We start from the raw sequence: 18394 nt of genomic DNA, 5'->3' as shown, positions 1-18394 counted from the left end.
CTGATTTAACTTTGGTAAATGGTATCTATTGAGAAAATTGTCCATTTCTTTTAGATTTTTCCAATTTTGTGGAGTCCAGGTTTTTGAAGTATGACTTAATGATTATTTGGATTTTATGTCCCCTTTTCATTTCTGATTTTGTTAATTTGGATATTTTCTCTCTGCCTTTTAGTTAATCTGGATAAGGGTTTGTCTGTCTATCTTGTTGATTCTCTCAAAGAACTAACTCTTTGTTTCATTGATTCTTTGTATTGTTCTCTTTGTTTCTATTTTATTGATTTCAGCCCCGAGTTTAATTATTTCCTGCTGTCTACTTCTCTTGGATGAGTTTATTTCTTTTTGTTCTAGAGTTTTCAGGTGTGCTGTTAAGTCACTAGTACGAGATCTCTCCAAATTCTTTTTTTCTTTTCTTTTTTTTTTTTTTTTTTTTTTTTTTTTTTTCCGAGACAGGGTTTCTCTGTGTAGCTTTGTGCCTTTCCTGGAACTCACTTGGTAGCCCAGGCTGGTCTTGAACTCACAAAGATCCACCTGCCTCTGCCTCCCAAGTGCTGGGATTAAAGGCGTGCGCCACCACCGCCCGGCTCTCCAAATTCTTCATGAAGGCATTTAGTGCTGTGAACTTTTCTCTTAGCACCACTTTCATTGTGTCCCATGAGTTGGGGTATGTTGTGCATTCTTTTTCATTGAATTCTAGGAAGCCTTTAATTTCTATTTCTTCCTTGACCCAGTGATAATTCAGTAGAGTTGTTCAGTTTTTATGAGTTTGTAGGCCTTCTGTTTTTTTCTGTTGTTGAAATCCAGCTTTAATCCATGGTGGTCTGATAGGATACAGGGGGTTATTTCAGTTTTTTTTGTATCTGTTAAGAGTTGCTTTGTGACCAAGTATGTGGTCAGTTTTGTGGAAGGTTCCATGAAGTGTTGAGAAGAAGGTATATTCTTTTGTGTGTGGGTGAAATGTTCTGTAGATATCTGTTAGGTCCATTTGAGTCATAATTTCTGCTTGTTCCATTGTTTCTCTATTGTATTTTTTGTCTGGACGACATGTCCATTGGTAAAAGTGGGGTGTTAAAGTCTCCCATTATTAATTTGTGGGCTTTGATGTATGATTTAAGCTTTAGTAATGTTTCTTTTATAAATATGGATGCCCTTGCATTTGGAGCAGAGATGTTCAGAATTGAGACATCATCTTGGTGGATCTTTCCTCTAATGAGTATGTAATGGCCTACTCTATCTCTTTTGATTAATTTTGTTTTGAAGTTTGTTTTGTTAGATATTAGAATAGCAACACCAGCTTGTTTCTTGATTGGAAAATATTTTCCAACCCTTCACTCTGAGGTTATATCTGTCTTTGAACTTAAGGTGTGTTTCTTGCATGCAGCAGAAGGATGGATACTGTTTCCATATCCATTCTGTTAGCCTGTGTCTTTTTATTGGCAAATTGAGTCCATTTGTAAGTGTGTGTGCACGTGTGTGTGTGTGTGTGTGTGTGTGTGTGTGTGTGTGTGTTTCTTTCTTTGGATTTTGCTGATGTGAGGTTATCTATTGTCTGTGCTTTTGTGGGTGTAGATAACTTCCTTCAGTTGGAGTTTCTTTCTAGTACCTTCTGTAGAGTTGGATTTGTGGATAGATATTGTTTTAATTTGACTTTGTCATGAAATATCTGTGTTCTCCATCTATGGTGATTGACAGATTTGCTGGGTATAGTAGTCTTGGCTGGCATCTGTGGTCTCTTAGAGTCTGCAAGACATCTATCCAGGCCCTTCTGGAGTTTAGAGTCTCCATTGAAAAGTCGGGTATAATCCTGATAGGTCTACCTTTACATGTTACTTGACCTTTTCCCCTTGCAGCTTTTAGTATCCTTTTTTCTTCTGTATTTTTAGTGTTTTAATTATTATGTGGCTCAGGGACTTCCTTTTCTGATCCAATCTATTTGGTGTTCTGTAAGCTTCTTATACCTTTATAGGCATGTCCTTCTTTAGATTAGGAAAATTTTCTTCTATAATTTTGTTAAATATATTTTCTGGGTTTTTGAGCTGGGATTCTTCTCCTTCTATTCCTATTATTCTTATGTTTGGTCATTGAGACCCAGATTTCCTGGATGTTTTATGTTAAGAATTTTTTGGATTTAACATTTTCTTTGACCGATGAGTCTTTTTCCTTTATGGTGTCTTCAATGTCTGAGATTCTCTCTTTCATCTCTTACATTCTTTTGGTGATGTTTGTGTCTGTAGTTCCTGTTCACTTACCCAGATTTTCTATTTCCAGAATTCCCTCAGTTTGTCATTTTTTTTATTGCCTATATTTTGATTTTCATGTCTTGAATAGTTTCCTTCAGCTGTTTGTTTGCTTTTTCTTAGCTTTCTTGACATTCTTTAAGGGATTTATTGATTTCCTCAAATTTTTTGGTTGTCTTTCCTCAATTTCTTTAAGGGAGATTTTCATTTCCTCTCGAAGGACCTCTATCATTTTTATAAAGTTGTTTTTAAGGTCATTTTCTTGTGCTCCCTCTGTGTTGGAATATTCAGGTCTTGCTGTAGTAGTATAGCTGAGCTTTGGTGGAGCCATATTACCCTGGCTGTTGTTGATTATGTTCTTACTCTGGTGTTTAGGCATATGGGTTTGGGATGATTAGGTTTAGGTCCTGATTTCTAAGTTTGCCTTTGTTGACTGGGTGTTTTGTTCCTTGATTTTTGTTTCCTCTTTGTGGCTTGGATTTCTTGAAGTGGGTTGTGAGCTCTGATCAGTAGGGAGTCTCTGTCCAAGTTGGCAGCTGGCCTTCTGGGGTTAGCTTGGCCTTTGTTGTAATAATAACTGTTCTTCTGACTGGTGTAGCCTGCAACCTGAGCAGTAGGAGTCCACCAGGGTGGGGGCAGAGCCCAGCAAGGTGGGTGGAGGGGGGTGGTAGTGAAGTAGGAGAGCAGGGCAAGGACTATGGGGTGGGCCTTGGAGAAAAGAATCTGGTGAGTGAGTCTGGGCCATTCAGCTGGCAGGTGGATACTAGCTTTTCCATTTTTAAATAGCCGGAAAAATATTAAAAGATGAAAGATAACGGCACATGAAGCTAGGTGATGTTGACATTTTAGTGTGTGTTTATTTTGTTGGAGCACAGTAATAGTCACTTGTTTGGGTATTGTCTGTGGCTTTTGTGCTACTCTGACAGAGTTGAATAGTTATGGCAGGGATTGTGTATTCCCTGCAAAGCTCCAGATATTTATAGTCTGTCCCTTTGAACAAGCTTGCTGATTTCTGAAATAAGGAGGTAAGAAATAGATCCCCCATGTGTGGTCATTTAGTTCTTTGGAAACTAATTCCAGGAAGGCGCTAGTGGGGAAGGCCCCGGCGGTGGTTTACATGAGTACAGTCCTCACGGCTCATGTATCTGAATGAGTAGTCTCCAGGTGGGGCAGGCTGCGGCGGCGGTTTACGTGAGTACAGTCCTCACAGCTCATGTGTCTGAATGAGTAGTCTCCAGGTGGGGCAGGCTGCGGCGGTGGTTTACGTGAGTACAGTCCTCACAGCTCATGTGTCTGAATGAGTAGTCTCCAGGGGTGGAACTGTTGGAGAAGGATTCGGAGGTGTGGCCTTTTTAGAGAAAGTGTGTCACAGGGGCAAGGGGTTGGGGCCGGGGTGGGGCTTTGAGGTTTCAAAAGCCTATGCCAGGCCCAGTGTCTGTCTGCCCTCCACCACAGCCTGTGGATCAGGATGTAGCTCTGAGCTACCTTTCTAATATCACGTCTGCCTGCCTGCCACCATGCTCTCCACCATGATGACAATGGACTAGCCCTCTGAAACTGTAAGCAGGCCCCCAGTGAAATGCTTTCCTATATAAGAGTTGACTTGGTCATGGTGTCTCTTCACAGCAATAGAACAGTGACTAAGCATCTCTTCTTTCCAATGATTGGGTGTTCAGGGAGATATCTAGACAAGGAAACAACCAAGACCCACCATTTCTACCTTACTCTATAGGAAAAAGTAATTTCAGATGGATTATAGAAAAAAAAAGTTGGAGATGTAAAATTTCCAGGAAGAAATTTTTGCTTCTCTGGAGATATAAGATATTTTAGAGCACAAAGAGTACAGCTTATAGTCTCCAGAGAAAGGATGATTTGCAATATGTGTATTTGAACAATAACTCGTATCTAGAATATATAAAGAAATGTCTACAACCCTGTGACAGGAAGTCAGCAAAAATGGACAAAATACTGTGTAAGGCTTTCTTGACTAAAGAGGCATGAATGACTGATAAGGACATGAAAACATGCTCAAAATGATTAGTTACCAGAGAAATATAGATGGCAGCTCCCATTCATCAGATGTCATGGTCCATAGCCACATCCCCTGGGGTAGGCATCTTCAGCTCTACAGCAGGGGTGAAGAGGTATACCCCAGGCCATTTGGCTTGCAGAGCTGAAAGTGTCTTGTTCTCTGGGTCTTCTCAGGAAGTTTGGTCACCCCTGGCTCATTAGTTGGTAAAAAGCTTGTGTGTGCATGAAGACCTCAGTTTGGATCCCCATTACTGCAGTTATAGCCAGTGCATAAAAGTGATCCTTGTGCTGGCCAGGAAGAGAGACAGGTAGATTCCTGCTTTGGGCTCATTGAGAAACCCTGTTGCAAATAATAAGGTGGAGAACAATCAAGAAAGACACCCCCTGTCAACCCAGATGGCCTTTACCTCCCTCCACATATCTGCACACCTGCGTATACATGTGTACACACACAACAGTACTATACATTTTCTAAATTCTTTAATGGTGCATGAACATTTAAGTTTGAATGCTGTTGTCATATATTTAATTGAAAAGAAGATGAATTGCAAAAGCTGCTGCAGAGTGCACAGGAGTGTTGTGTGTTTTTGTATTGATGTAAGCATTCATAGGCAAATGTGGTTGGAAGTCTGCCATAATAAAGAATCTCAATATGGGGAGAGCAGTCAGCGCTAATCTCTTGAACTTGGGCACACACAAAATTGACATTCCTTTTCTCTGCCATTTAACGTAATATTTCTGTTTACAAAATAATGAAATTGTACTTGTGGTCTTCCTGGTATAGAACAGGTCAAACTGTTTATCTTGAACCATTAGAGGGCAGCATGACTTTGTCTCAGGAATTAGCTTTTACAGGGTTTGCATGCTGTTGAGTTAGGATTTAGTATCTGTATCATTTAGGTAAATTGGATGTTTTTAGTGAAAATTAAACCTTTCATTTGAAATTTTTAGTAAAACTGTAGATTGTTTCCTGGAATAAGAATTGGAAGACAAATTTAGAGACTGTTACAATGCGTTTCCCTTTTACAGATGTCTGTAAGAGCATGTTTTAGGGTAGCATCATCAAAAAGCTATGGGTCAGGAGAGACGGCCTAGCAGTTAAGAGCACATACTGTATTGCCTTTGTAGAGGACCTGAGTCATGTTCCATGTTGGGCGGCTCACAATTGTCAGGAACTCCAATTCCAGGGAGACCTGACATCTTGACTTCCTGGGCACCTGCACCCATGTGCACATTCTTACACATGGACATATACACATAGACACAATTAAAACATAAAGTAAATGTTTTTAAAACCCCATGTTGTGAAAACAAGAAAGAAAAAAACCCCACCAAGTCCAACCCTTTCAGAGGGTCAGGATGTAACCATTTATATAGTAAGGCAATGTGGTCCTCTTAAAGGCAGAGGTAAACTGTACATTGGGTGTTTCCTTGTTGAGAGCAGAGATGAGGAGAGGTTTTTGTTTCCTTTTCTCTCACGTGTGTAATCGTTTCAGCCTCCCACCTCAGCTTCTGAGTGCTTGCTTAGTCACATCTCCTTCGTGACTCCCCGAGTTCTGTCTCCTCTGGGGATAGGCTTATATAAACTTCTGGCTTAAGTAATTATCTACACTCTTCCCTGCTAGAAGTGCTGCTATTGAGATTCTTTTTGTTTTGCTTTGTTTCTTGAGACAGAATTTCTCTGTGTAACAGCCCTGGCTGTCTTGGAACTTGCTCTGTAGACCAGGCTGGCCTTGAACTCAGAGATCCGCTTGCCAAGTGCTGGAATTAAAGGCATGCCTGGCTCTATTGAAATTCTTAAGTGAGTATGTAGATACATGCAACTCATATAATTCTTTTAGATTCAAAATGTATTATAACAGTTTCCATGTCACTGATACGCATTCCTCTAATAAATTTGTGTGATGTTCTCCTGTAGTGATACACTATAATTTGCTATTTTTATTGTGGATTTTGTTGTTAGTCATTAATCATGAAATAACAGCAGCACAAACATCAAGCCTGTCGAAGATTGCAAATACAAAGGTTCCTAGAACATGAAAACAAAGCTGTTTGAGAACTGGTACTGCTTTGGTGGGCCCCCTCATCCTTCCACTTCAATACACACACTGTCAGAGGCTGCACAGACCTTTGCAACTGCTGTCTCCTAATAGGAAGCTGTGCCTTGGTTACTTCTATTTTCATGGCAAAACACTGCAACCAAGGCAACTAGAAAAAGAAAGGATTTAATTTGGTGGCTCTCGATTCCAGGAGTTAGAGTTCATGACCATCATGGCAGGGAGCATGGCAGCAGGTTAGAGGACTTGTCTCTGCAGCAATAGCCGAGAGCTCACATCTGATCCACAAGCAGAAGGCAGAGACACAGAGAAGCTAATTGGGAATGGCAAGAGCTTTTAAAACCCAAAGCCTACCCAGTGTGTTGGGTTGGGCTCCGGGGTATAGCTCCCTGGTATGAGAGTGTTCTAGAGGAATCTCACGTCTGTTCTAAATTTAATGGGAGAAGCTTGCAGGTCTCTGGCTTTTGGTAGTGGGTAGAAGTACTGCCATTTGCTTAGGTGGGGAAATACAGTGTAATCAGATTTGGAATGTAATTAAAGCTTTGAGCATAGACATGTTTGTAAGATATCTAGGAGGAAACATCAAGTTTGTGTTGCTGGAGGGCTTCTCTCCAGGTTCCCCAAGCCCCGCAGTTCCACAATCCACTTATAAAATAATCACTCAGATGCTTATATCACTTATAAACTGTATGGCCATGGCAGGCTTCTTGCTAACTGTTCTTTTATCTTAAATTAACCCATTTCTATAAATCTATACCTTGCCACGTGGCTGGTGGCTTACCAGAGTCTCTACATGCTGCTTGTCCTGGCGGTGGCTGCAGTGTCTCTCCCTCAGCCTTCCGCTTCCCAGAATTCTCCTCTCTCCTTGTCCCACCTACCTCCTGCCTGGTCATTGGCCATCAGTGTTTTATTTATATAGAACAATATCCACAGCACTTCCCCTTTTTTCTTTTTTTTAAAAAGGAAGGTTTTAACTTTAACATGGTAAAATTACATATAACAAAACAATTACCGAGCAAGAATTATAGTTACAATATTAAAGAAGATGTCCTATCTATCTTATATTTGTGAGTTTAAGGTTTTATAGCTAACTTATCTTTTATCATAACTGAGGAAATTACGACTATCTAGCCTTCAACCACATCAAAGACCTGAGAAGGAACATAATGGTACCTGAGAAATGGTAGACGGATGCAAGCAACTTCGGGAATCTTGCAAGAGTAGACCAAGACAGCTGGCAGCCTGGACAGTCACCTGATGTTTCTCAGCATTGTTGGTGCATTCAAATTGGCTACAGGCCTAGAATATCTGACAGACCATTTTCAGAAGCAGGAATTCTGAGAGACCATCTTACCCTGTCTTGGCAGAGTACAGTGGTCGCTTTCCTTGTGTCCCGCTTGTCCAGAAAGGACAGCATTGCATTTGTACTGTCAGCCGTCAAGGCAAGGGCAGTTCTTTGCCCAGTAGGCCATTTTGTGCCAAAAAGACAAACTTCCAAATGGAAATGTCTTAGAAGCCCAACATTCTCTCGGGATCAATTGGTGCAGCCAGGAGCAATTGTGTCTCACGTCAACAGAATTCTAAGTTATTTAAATGCCATATTCTCTAGGTCTATGAAGTGTTTGAAGATTACCTATCTATCTGAAATATATCTATGTATACCTAGAAGACTTAACTAACATGGCTACAAATATGATTATCATAGATGACTGATTATTAATCTATTTTTAATCATCCATTACAATTTTAAATGAGTTAAACATAATACCTCAAACAAGAATAGAAATATATATATACAGTATAACAAAATTAACTTCAAGTTTGTATTAATAAACTAAAATTTTTACCAATGTAAAACATTTTAAACATAAACTAAAATCTATACCAATGTAAAACATTTTAAACAAGTTGTTCTTTAAAAGTAGGTTCATTAATCTACCCTTTTATCTTATCATCTCCATATCCTCCTATATATCTATATTATATCCCCTTTTCTTTTTTAGAAAGAGATCACATTTATAATCAACCTGTTTTAAATAAAAATATTGGTTTTTCTCTGTCCCACACCAGAGGGCTCTTCTGATTTGGGACACAAGAATCTTTTAACCATTTTTTTTTAAAGCAATATGTCTGGGTTTAGAGGGGGAGTGAGCCAATTCCACCTCTAAAGCCACCTTGGTATATTTGGGAATTTGGGCGTAGCATCTCTTACTACTTCCTGCTGGAGGGGGGCGCTGTATCTTATGGGGATACAAAGAAAATTTTAGACCTATGGGGTAGTCCGTGAGGCTGTATTGTGTGAACCAGTTGCCTTGAAACTGGTCTGGATGTTGGATCATCTGGGCCATGGTGTCATCGGAGACCTTTCAGGGGTCTTGGCTGGTGAAACCTGATGTATCTTAATCTGGAACAAATCCATAGCCTCTGGCTTTCTGTGGAAACAAAAGCAGAACCTCTTTTCCAAAGCAACATATCCTTAAATCCAAATTTTGAAGTCAAGTTACCTTTAAAATATACATATTGGTTTAATTCAACATCTTTTTTGATCAAATGTTTTTTTGCAGTTAAAAATCCCAAAGACAACACAATCCAGATTGTCTGTGTAATATTCATCTTTACGTGTCTTTTTACATTAATTTTTTGTCTCTTTCAAGCCTACGTATATTTTACACACATTGTAAACGATGTTATCTGAATCAGTCTTTTTGTGAGCCTATTGCTTTAAACTGCATCCTTCTAAGCCTGAAACAACGCTGTGGCTGCTGGCTCCGCCCACTTCAGCTTCCCAACATGGCAGTGGTACGTTTTCTGCCAGCTCTGGGAGTCATCAAGTCTCAGAAATAGTGGGTCTAAGCTTTTATCAAAGCAGCATGTAGCCCAGAAACCTTTTTAAAAAAAAAATACTAGTAAAGACTAAATCTACTACACAGCATAATGTGCCTCTGACAGACCCCTCATTCCCGCCATACTGCCGGTCAAACGCACTCGCCAGGAACCCGCCAGTGTTCAAACCTGCGTTTTGCGGCGTCTAGCTGCTCATATGAGACAAGAAGCAGGAACCTGGTTTTGGCTCTGTTTAGAATTGGTTATTAAATATTCTCAGGTTTAAGGTGGAAACTCGAGCCGTTGGGCGCCATTTGAGTTTGTGTTTGTTATAGGAGACTATACGTCAGGAGTGATATAGAGTAGAGGGAAGGATGGGAATTGACTACATGTACAATATCATACAAGGCTCCACTCTTCCAGACATCATTCTCTCTCTGATCTACCATTTCGCTTCAGTGGATGTCTGGATGATCTGTTACCCCACTGATCCCAGTGCCGGATCTGGCTGGCTAAGCTGGTACATATCCCCTTCCTCCTTCACTGCAGCTCTTGGGTCAAGAGTGTGGCACCTGTGCTCAATGTAGAACCTCCACACAACCCTTCCAAGGTTGTTTCACTCCAGCCACCTTAGGGCATTTCCCAAAAAAGTCAGCAACACGCCCATTTTAGACAGATTTGTTTTCTTGTGTGACCTAATGTAACCATTTCAGCCTTGCTTTTCATGAGGACTCTTTCAAATTGCATTCCACTGCATTCCACCCTCACATTGTTCCTCGTCTCCCCACACTGTGTAGTATTACCTCTGTTAACCTCCTGTTGCTAAAGTAGATAAACAGAGGAACGGGGATTTGAGAAGATTGCTAGAGAGGGGCGGAAATGGAACATCCTGCAGAATTTAGTTATTCTCTTCGGAGCGTTGGGAGTGGATAGGAGAAATGAATGTTTATGTAGGAAGAGACTTGGTCACATTTTATATAGAGAAATAATAGAAGTGTAACTGTGGTTATGGCTGGATCAATTAGGAAATTTTTGTGAGAGAATAGAAACAAAATAAAAAAACAGTTTACTGGTTCAGACATTGAAGGAGGAGTAAAACCTGATTCTGTCTCCCCCAAGGAGTGTTTATCTGAGAATTTCTCTATGTTTCTGAAGAGATGCTTATCCAGCCTGTATTAGAGATTAAAAGAAATTTCAAAGTGTGTTTTAAAGACTGAACTTTTTTGAATGTTAGTAAGCTTTGCACCAAAAGAAAGTGAGTGTGTAATTTTGGACAGTAGTAAAGTAAACCATTAAGTTTCTTGCTGCAGGATGTCTCGGAACTTAAATTTGCATGCATGGTAAATCTAGGGATGTATACAATGTATAGTATTTCTCAGACTCAGTTATGTTAATGGACATAGATAATGCTGTAGAGCAGACTGGAGGAAATGATGGCTTCTATGGGTTGTTTAACATCTACTTAAAGGTGAGATTCAAAACTGCTATTCTGACTGCATAGAAGTTCATTGAGATGTATAGACGTTGGGTCTGGTTTATCTTGGCGTGTAGCATTTTTTATTTGCAAGGTTTTTTTCATAATAATTTTGTTAAAATATCAGAAAAGATAAGCTACAACTAATAAAAGGTAAGTTACAAATAGAACACGTTTTTCTTGATTCTGTCCTTAGGCCGTCTTGATGTTTTGGTATTACCATATGGAACATGATCGACTATGAAAATGCCAGGATTCTTGTGGCCACATTTTAATACTAAATCACACTGAAGGTTAATGGAGTTCCAAGTTTGGCATAAAAGTAACCAATAACTTCAATAAACAAAATTATTGTGAGTTTAATTCTGTGTGAAATTTATGATGTTGAAATGTGTAACAAAATAACAATTTTCTGTCTTTCTACTGCCTCCCACTTTTTAATTTTAAGGATATACTATTTTAGCTCTCATAGCATTGGCTCAGTTATTATTTTGGCAGGTGATAGTGTGCCAGAGTTTACTGTATAGGAAACGGTGGCACAGTGAAAAGCAGATTCATAAACTCTCTTGTTATGAGAGTCCTTGGCAAGGGTTTCCAGTAACCACATTCTCAGTTGGGGTTGGCAGGCTGCTGCTCACAAGACAAACCAAGTGCTGCCCGTTTCCCCATCACCCCATGATTTAAGTTTGCACGTTAAAATAAAAAAATAAACAGTCATGTTTTGTGAAGTGTCGAAGTTATATGAAGTACAGATGGCAGCTCCCGTTCATCAGATGTCATGGTCCATAGCCACATCCCCTGGGGTAGGCATCTTCAGCTCTACAGCAGGGGTGAAGAGGTATACCCAGGCCATTTGGCTTGCAGAGCTGAAAGTGTCTGCTCTCTGGGTCTTCTCAGGAGGTTATTTGATCAGTTTATGAAAGATCGACTGTTTTATGCAGAACCAAGACTTCACATCAGTGTCTTTTAATAATTTCACCTTGTACTTATTCTTGATTCTGTGTTTTGTTATTTTTCTGGTAGATGATAAATTTAATTCTAAAATAAATTTAATTTTAATTTTCTTTCTCTTGTTGACTAGCAATAGGATGTTGCATATTTTGTTAGGAAACGCTTGGATTTAAGAAATACTTCTTGGCAGTAGAAACAGAAAATTTGAATAATTTTGTGTGTTCCCCATGTTTATGGAGAAATTATTATATTTGGTACTGTTTTAAATATAGTTAAATACATTGTAGCATTTTCTTACAGAATTGATTGTACAAGCATTTTTCTTTTCTTTTCAGAAATAGTCTCCTTCAGTTTGGTCAGCAGTTTACTTTTGAAATTATATTTATTTATTTATTTATTTATTTATAAATAAAAGTGTGGTGTACACACCACAGCACACATGTAGAGGTCGGGGACGACTCCTGGGAGATGGTCCTCTCCTTTTACTGGGTGGTTAACTCTTGGGGATTGAGCTCGGGCCACTGGGCTTGGTGTTAAGTGCCTTGACCCTCGGAACCATCTTTCTGCCCCCTAGAGAAGATTTCTAAAAATAAGTAAACTGGGATGAGATTTTGGTACTCTAAGAATGCCTTGGAAAACATGGGATCTAGAACTTTATTGTTCAATTTTATCTAAAATGTCAGTTCAATTGAAGTTAATCTGGTGGGCTGTCTTTTTTAGAAGAATATTTCACATGACCCAAGTAGTAAGTATATTTAATTGGTTTAGTTGGTCCAGTTAATTAGAAAACGTACTTCAAAATCCCGTGTTTCTTTTCCTTTAAAAAAATTACTACATTTATTCATTTGTTTTTTATTTATTTTGTGGGCATTTTTGTGAGTGTGCATATGCAACGGTGTGTGTGTGTGTGTGTGTGTGTGTGTGTGTGTGTGTGTGTGTGTGTGTGTGTGTGTAGGGAGGTCAGAGGACAGACTGGGAGAACTGGGTCTCTGTCTATACATGGGTCCTGGGGTTGAACTCAGGTCTCAGGCCTGGGTCTGGCCCTTTCCCTGCTGAGCACCTCTGCAGCCTGCAGGGGCAGCAGGGTCCTTGACTCTTGAGACACAGCAGCTGCTATGGGCGGAGCGCCCACCACCCGCAAGCTGGAAACAGGAAGTGCTCCACACTGTGGGAGTGGTGAAAGACTTGAAAGAATCATTTGAACAGGCGGTTCATCTGCCCACGGCCTACAAACAAGCGTGTTTTCCTCCTGCCTCCTGCCGGACACAGCTCACATTTCAGTGGCTCCTCCAGTGGAGCTCACGGGTCAGCTAGAGATCGGGCAGGGTTTTGTATCTAGAATGTGGGGCTCTCTGTCTGGGTCTCATCTAGGATTCCCCTCTTCAGGTTTTAACAGTTTTCCAGATGGTAACTCTGTCCCCAAACCATTTTTTTTCATTCTTTAGGAACTTGAACCAAGTTGGTTTTTTGTGTTCTGTTCAATTTATAGTGTCCTGTAAAAGTTTTTTTTTTTTTTTTTTTTTTTTTTTTCCCAGTTAGAGCCTAACTTGGTCAGACGAGAAACAATTTCTGCTTCATTTACTTAAGAACTGATTAGTATCCCACTGTGTGGTTACTCCATAATTTGTTTAACCCAGCTTGTAGTTTTGGACACTCGGTTGTTTCCCGTTCGCTCTAACAGTGTTGTTGTTGTTTTGTGTGTGTGTGTGTGTGTGTGTGTATGTGTGTGTGTAGTACATTCATTTAGCACAGGCCAGGCTTACATGCTGGTCAGGCAGTTTAAAAATGCAGGTACGCTTCATAGTCGATTTGAAAGTGAAGAGCTATCTATGGTGGGGTCGGCAGAGGAAAAATAGAGTATTGTAAGGAATGGCATTGTAATTGTAAGTGGAGAGGTGTTCTGGGAAGGTGTGATTTGAACAAAGAATACCAAGGGGAGCTTAGAAAGAAGCAACAGATCAGTGGGGCAGGCTGATGAGCCTGTGGAACGGGAGGGGCAGCGTGGCTGGAGAAGTGGAGTCAGAGATGTGAGTAGGAGAAGAATCCTAGCTTGTCCTCTTGGGTTACAGTTTGGACTCACTGCAGGTTTTCAGCAAAACCCTGACTGAAATCTGAGAGAAGGAACATTTGGCTTTTCTGTTTGTTTGTTTGTTTGTTTGTTTTTTGAGACAGGCTTGTGTAGCTTTGGCTGTCCTGGAACTCACCAGGCTGGCCTCGAACTCACAGAGATCCATCTGCCACTGCCTCCCCAGTGCTGGGATTAAAGGTGGGCGCCACCACTGCCTGGCAGCTGTTTTTTAAATGTGGGTTTTGGAGATTCAGTTCAGATCCTTCTGCTGTCTGACCCACCCCCAGCCCCAGACTGTAGTTTTGTTTGTTTGTTTGTTTACAGTTCCACACATGTACATAATAGGTGTTGATCACTCTCACCTCCCACCTTTTCTGTCTCCCTACTGCTCCTGCCTATCCCCTCTTTTGTCTACAAATCTTTTTCACACACATTCATGTTTAATTGTTTTGGTTTATAACCTGCTGAGTTTAACCAAGGCAGTCTGTGGGACTTTGAGTTTGGAGCTGTCCATTGGGGACTGCTAGGCTCCACTTAAAACAGCAATTCAGTCTCCCAGAATCCATCAGTTGCCCGCAGTTCAGCATTGAGTGCTAGGCCCCTCCCCCTTCCATGTCTGCCGCTGTTTTTAAATCTTCTCATGTGCCTCCTGGGTACAAGCAGGTTGAAAGCGTGTTTCAGAGATCACACTCAGGGTTTAGAAGGTGCACATTGACCCCGTCCTCCTCTACAAGGTCCTACATGCTTCCCTCACTTTGAGTCCACCATTCTTTAAGACCAGATTTGTGTTGCTCTAGCTGAGAACATGGCTGCTGTGAGTTTGCTTTCCATTCTTGCCATCATCCATCCGCTCATCTCAGGAGGAGGGCAGTGGGTGCTGTGACCAGTCAAGGCCGTGCAGTTGGTGTGTCTTCAATCAAAAGCTAGCTCCAATTATGTCAAGGTACCCAGAACATGTTTTAGTTTCTGTGAATGAAAACGGAAGTAGTCATAGCATTTACTACTGAGAGCTGTTGGAAATATTGAGTTACTGAATGACCAGTGCTGGCATCTAGTAAACCACTTAATAAGTGTTAGCTGTTAGTCCCTCATTTAACATCTTTATTGGACTTCTAAGTGCTAGACATCATAGTAGATGCCAGACACTGGGACTGCAGGAATGAGACTCCCCACTTCCCTTGTGTGAGCAGAAGTCAGTCTCCTTGCACAGAGCATCACCTTGGAATAGCTAGCATGAGAGTCATCTACTCTAAACTTTTTCCTTCCTTGAAGAGTTACATGGTGTCGTTGTACGATGTTTTCAAGTATTTGCAGGAGTGTCCTGGCCTGCTTAAGTTTGAAAAGTAAAAGGCTGCGCTGATTTGATTTTATTGCATTACATTTTGATAAAACAAGAGAGCAGTGACAAATAAGATTAGCAGTGGAGCCCTTCATCCACTTGACATCACCGTGAATCCATCAGCTCGCCAGGGTTTGGTTTCTGGCCCGAATTCCTCTCGCATAACTGGGGTGATTGGGCTTCCTGAGAGATGGCTGTGGCCATGCTCCTGTCAGTGTTGATCACTGTCCTGGAGGGCGTTCTCAGAGTCCTGACTCTCAGGCTGGGACTACAGCCTTCCCCAAAGGTCCCACAGAAGTTTCTCCTGTTGTAAATGAGATTGTTGACAAACCTTCCTTTTGTTCTCTTGAGGGATTTTATTGTAAAAGAAGAATAACAAAAACAATAATAAGTAAAACTTGTTTAAGATTCATTCTGCACTCCCACATACATCTCAGGTTCCAGAACTCGACATTGCTTTCTCGTGTATTTAAGGAACCTTATACTCCCTGGATCTGAATGACTTACTAGTTTTTCTGGCATCCTGTTTTTTTAAGAACACATGGAAGGCTTTCTCTAAATCAATACAGACTTTTTGGTAGTGTTGGACTTGTTAGTTGTTTACACAAGTCCACTTTAAAGCAAAAGTAAATTATTTTTCCTTCTAATCCTGCCTGGGTCCAGATCAGTCCGTCGTGTTGGTTTCTGTTAGGCTGTAGTTCTAAAGCAGTCTGAACTGACCTTACCAGCACACCGGCTCCTGTCAACTCGCGTTGCCCTCTGGCCTGCAGGGTTTTCCTCTTCTTCTTTTTGCTGCAGTAAAAATAGGCGGCTTCAGCATTTGGCTTTTTCCTTTCTTTGAGGTGAGATTTAGGTTCTTAGGCAGTAATTCTGGGGCTGTATATTTAATCATCGTAGGTATTATTCTCATCGTGGCTTGCTGCTTTTTCTCAGTTTGAGTTTCCTGGGAGCTTATTACCCATTAATTTCCCAGGCTTTTTCTTGGCTTCAGTTACCAAAAACCTTGACTTACTTCCCTCTTCTTTATTTCTTTATGATTTATTGACATTCTCGTGTTCTCTGTTCAAGATGTATCTCTTCAAAGATAAATGAGTTATAGACTGCTACACTGTGATTGACAGGTCACTGAACAGTCTATGTAGACCATCACTCCAAACATGTAAATAAATGTTCTTTATGACATAGAAAAGAGAATTGAAAACTTTTTCGTTGCCTTCATTAAAAATATCCAGAGATGTGTTTGGTGGTGTCTCCTTTTTGAAATGGCACTGTTTGAGTTTGTCAGTGCGTATTTACCCACTGCCTGCTGTTTTGAAGTGTGCTGACATTGTCGAGTGACCCTTGTTTCCTGCAAAGGTCTGAAACTATTTTCCTCGTTGTAGTGTGAGCAATGCCGGAGGCAGTCAGAGGACAAACTCACGGCCTTATATAAATCTCACTAGTCATACCTCCGACTTCATTAGCAGCATTTATCACTTCAGTGACTCAACCACACTGCCCCCTTCCTGCTCCTCAGACTCATCAGATATGTTGTCCCATGCCTGTAGGATTGCATTCTTCCCTGGATTTCTTTCAGGAGATAGTATGGTGCTAGTGCCATGGTCCCTGGATTCTTCTTGGAGCTAGTGGCTAATGACGGAAAGCACAGGAAGGGCTGAAGCATCATGGGAACATGTGGTGTACCTAAGAAGGCTAGTGGGTTAGTTGCTCAGAGGAAAGGAGTGAGAACAGCCGGGGCTTCCAGAGCCTTTGGTGTTCTGGTTCATGTGTCACCTGCTGGGAGAGGGCTGAACAGGCTCTCCAGTCTCTCACATGCTTCCCCCTCTTACTGAACTAACTCATTAAATATCCCTCTGGGAATATTAAGGTATCTTGAGAGACTTGTTCAGAATGTCCTAAAAAACTGCTTTGTGGGGAGATAAGAATGTGACACACTCAGTCTTATCCCTATTGTGAGTAAGAAGAAATCATGGTAATCAGAAGTATAAATCATTAACCTTTCAAGGCTCGAAGTATTCCTCCAGCCCCTTCCTGGGGGGAAGTTCTCCTGGCAGACTGGATATTAACATGCATCTTTTCTAGTGGTCTCTCACTTACTTGGTGTTGTACTTTGCTTTGGGACACATGGCAAAAATAAAGAGAGGTTGGCGATTTTACGCTCAGTGTTGACTTGGTAGAAAAAGCATACCTTGATTATCTGTGTAAGAAGGACAAGGAGAGCATAGATGACTGTAGTCCCTGTGATGATACTCTGCAGAGGATTTGTGTGCAAAGTATTTTAATGTATGATGCTTGAAAACTACAAGTTTAGAACATTAACTCAGGGTACTAATTAAAAAAACAGGACTGCATAGGACAGTTTTGAAAGGTTCCAGTTCTTCATCTGTTACAGCAAAAGTTCCTTTGTACATTTGTGTGCATAAGATCCAAGTAGCTATGCGTATCTCCTTTGCATTTGTTTGAAAACAAACCCTTGAATCAGAAAGTGTGTGGTCTCTAAAGGAAATGTAGGATTCTAGTAAACTAGTGTGGATGGCAGTGAAAACCCTGAGATGTATTGCGAACAGCAGAAGAAATTTGCAAGGTCTGAGGGTGATTATTGTCATTGGTCTGACAGTCCTTGTGTTGCTGAAATCCGACAGCCAGTCTCCGTGATGCAAATCCAGCTAATCAGTTGTACATGGTACTTCTGTGTTTAGTTTTTCTGCTTGGTTTCTGAAACAGAGTTCCCTATATAGACCTGGCTGGCCTGAACTCACAGATGTCCCCTTGCCTCTGCCTCTGCAGAGCTGGGATTAAAGTCGTGCATCACCAGGCCTGGCTCTGTAAAGCCACGTTAAAAGCCTGCAGTTGCTATTTAAAACCTACACTTACTTCTAATGCTTGTGAGAATATGAAACAAAATAATTATCCATTAGGCTAATTTTATTGCAGGTGAGAAGATAAAATGTGTTTTATAAAATAATTGATTAAATATACCTATTCTTGGGCATATGCATTTTAATTATAATTTTTATAATGTGCTAGAGCCAACATTTTCTTACAGAAATATAGCTCAAGATTATTAAATATTGGGCAACGGTGGGAAAATGGAATTTAGTATGAAAATATTTGCTTCATGTAACTTTTTTATGAATGCAGCTAATGCATAAAGTGAATTCAAGCTGTAAAAACAATTAGCTGGGAAAATGCCAAGTAAATTTTTTATATTCCAATGAATAACTATTAACTTGCAGGTTATTGTTATCATTAAACTATATGCAGATGTACGACCAGATTCACTTAGATTTCAATGAAAGAGACAAAAGACTACAAGTGTGCAGTAAGTCTAATTACTGTTCGGCTCACCATCAAAGCACATTGATCTTGCTGTAACACCGCTGATGTAATGTCTCTGTGTTTCTTTTGGGAGTATTT

At 40.6% G+C, this 18394-nt stretch overlaps 1 protein-coding gene across 11 annotated transcripts in view; it reads left to right on the top strand.

The window, feature by feature from the left end:
• Positions 1-18394, top strand: part of Stau2 (staufen double-stranded RNA binding protein 2) — a 299895-nt gene that overhangs the window by 93939 nt on the left and 187562 nt on the right. Inside the window, exon 1 of one of the 11 annotated variants that reach the window (XM_028864629.2) lies at positions 10849-10972. The exons of the other annotated variants lie outside the window; for them this stretch is intronic. The gene's annotated coding sequence lies outside the window, so the exon portion shown is untranslated. Of the gene's footprint in view, positions 1-10848; positions 10973-18394 lie in introns of those variants that run through there. 11 annotated transcript variants of the gene reach the window in all.

This window comes from Peromyscus leucopus, chromosome 5 (assembly GCF_004664715.2).
Source record: "Peromyscus leucopus breed LL Stock chromosome 5, UCI_PerLeu_2.1, whole genome shotgun sequence".
In the NCBI taxonomy this organism is placed as follows: domain Eukaryota; kingdom Metazoa; phylum Chordata; class Mammalia; order Rodentia; family Cricetidae; genus Peromyscus; species Peromyscus leucopus.
This window is presented reverse-complemented; position numbering and strand designations above follow the sequence as displayed.